Source organism: Bos taurus, chromosome 6, assembly GCF_002263795.3.
Source record: "Bos taurus isolate L1 Dominette 01449 registration number 42190680 breed Hereford chromosome 6, ARS-UCD2.0, whole genome shotgun sequence".
NCBI lineage: Eukaryota > Metazoa > Chordata > Mammalia > Artiodactyla > Bovidae > Bos > Bos taurus.
The window spans coordinates 95842659-95845568 of record NC_037333.1 but is presented as its reverse complement, the minus strand read 5'-3'; positions in this window follow the sequence as shown (position 1 = coordinate 95845568).

Sequence of the window (2910 nt, the reverse complement as noted above, 5' to 3'; positions counted from 1 at the left end):
TGATTTAGAAAATGGCATTATTAATATAAATGCAATTTCTCTTCTCATTAATATCACTTTAAATCAGGAGATTTATAAAAAGTTTATATAGTAATTATACAGACATTAGTATCTAACAAATTGTGACACAGTCACTCAATTTTCCAGTTATTTCATGTAAAATTTTATTACTTAAAATATTAACTCATTTACTTCAAACTCTGCTTCAACCCCCTAAAAAGTAACTTTCCTTTATTTTGGGGAACTAAACATTTTCCCATTTATACCATAATATGGCTTCAAAGCAGGAGATAATTAATAATGGTTACAAGCTTGCCGAAAAATAACTACTAGTCAAAAGCTATTTTGATCGCTAAAAGTCAATCCTGTGACTTTTATTACATTCTAATTTTGTCGTATCAATTGCTTCAAAATTGGAAATAGTTATTATTTAGAGATATTTTTGGCCATTATAGAATTTAATTTATAACAAGTGAGCATCAATTTAAATTTAAATTAAAGGTAACTGACAGACATCTGGAGAGAAGAAGGCTGGGAAAGAAAACTAGGAATTGTTAAGAGATTTTGGTAGATACATCTCTAGAAAAAACTAAATTACGAATTTCACCCAATCTACCAATGAAATAAAAGTTATATTTACAGAAAGAGCATGCCCAGGGTAGAGCAGCCACACACGGGGTCACTTCTATTATATAACTGTGTTTCAAATTTTTGATAAAATTTAGTAGAAAATAATTTCATCCCTTATCTAATTTTTAATCTGTATGCTACCAGAACAAAAAAATGAACTAGAAGAAACCATAGCAACTCAGGTACCAGCACTTCATTCATCATTTAGAACAGGTGTTTCTCATTCATGGAGTCAACACACATTCCAAAAGTGTCAAAGAGCGTCTTCTCATGGTATTCTTTTTAATGGGTTTCCAGTGAGATAGAAATACTACTTAACTGCCAGGGAATGCCATACTGGCAAACACAGAAGAACAGGATGTTTCTGCCTTTGGTTTATGAACAGCCATACTTGCAGGGTTTTAGCTCTGTCATTACCATCCATTCAAGGAAGATATGTGTGATATAACAAGTACTGTAAACCCAAACTTTTGGTGGAAGAAGGACCTTCCAGCTTAACTAGTCTGCCTCTTTATTTTTACAAGTGAAGACACTTAACACGTCTTTCACAAAGTAGATGCTCAGTTAACATTAAATTACGAACTACCACAGATAACTACAGACAGACAGAACAAAACTCCATGTATTCTGTGTCTTCCGATAACTTCACAGCCTCTGAAATGGCTTACTACTACTACTACTAAGTCGCTTCAGTCATGTCCGACTCTGTACGACCCCATAGATGGCAGCCCACCAGGCTCCCCCATCCCTGGGATTCTCCAGGCAAGAATACTGGAGTGGGTTGCCATTTCCTTCTCCAATGCATGAAAGTGAAAAGTGGAAGTGAAGTTGCTCAGTCATGTCCGACTCTCAGCGACCCCATGGACTGCAGCCCACCAGGCTCCTCCGCCCATGGGATTTTCCAGGCAAGAGTTCTGGAGTGGGGTGCCATTGCCTTAGCTGACTCTAATCAGGTCAGACTGAACTTAGATAACAATTAACCACAGAGAGAACGTCAACAACAATCATGGTCTGAAAACATTTCTGTCACACATAAACAGAGCCAAGAAAAGATTTTTGAAACAATTTCTCAAAGGCAAAAGTGTGAGAGGAGATATTTATGACAAATGGAAATAGGGGAAAAAAACAATAAGTGTATAGATTCAATTCCCTTTCTTGCTGGATAATTTATAGTAAGCCATACTAAAGAATAGATTCCCTGTCTGAACCAAAAGCCGTGATCAACATGAAAAAGTGTCTGGACGTGGACATAGTAGGTGAACAAGGATGTGGACTTGTGATTGTGATTAGATTGATCACTTAAAGAAATCTCCAATAGTCCATCCACTGAGCCTTGGTATCTATTGATTACTTTATAGGAAGCAAAGGTATATCAAGAGAATTAATTGCATGTTGAAGTTCAATTTAAAAGAACAAATGAAAGCACTTGTGGAAGAGAGATACAGAAGAATAATTAGATCTGGGTTTTTGAAAACTAGGTTGCTGGTTGCCTTTCTTGTGAGGGCCATGGAATGAAAACATCAGTATTTCCAAATAAATGGCTGAGGAAAGTGGTAACTCTTGCATACCCTCTTGGATCACTCTATCCATTTTGGTAAACTTCTCACAAATGAATGATGCTTGTCAGAACATGAAATGAAAAAAACAAGAATCCCATGCAGACTGAATTATAAAATCATGTTAAGCCAATCTTCCAAAAGAGGGCACACGTCCCTAGGAATGTGTTCACATCCATACACACTGACACTCAGCACACATCCTCCACTCAGCTAGTCACACAAGGATCTGTAAAGAAAAACACAGGTAAACAATAGTCTCCACAAATTTAAGATAAACATCAAAGCTGATTGAATTATTTAGTACTTGCTAAGTTGCTCAGGAATCTAAGGCAAGAAGCCTGCTTTAAAATATGAAATTATTCTATTTCTGTGAGCAGAGATCAATGATAAGCTATTGTTTGCTTCCAATCTATTTTCAAAGCCCATTACAAAAATAAATCAGTATGTTCTCCAACAGTTCTAAAAACAGTTTGAGTGATTGTTTTTCTTGTGTAATTTTTTTTAAAGAAAACGATTTCCATATTTACTTTAATCTTGCTTTGAATTACATTCAGAAACAAATACAGTCCAGTTCTCCTTGGTGGAAATCATCAGTCTATTTGCTCATTTGCCTTTGACTACTGAAAAATCTTTTGAAATGAAATGCATTGGCCGTGCAAAAAAAAGTCCATAAAAATAAACTAACGATTGAGTTAAGCATCCAGATGAGTTCTTCACCAGG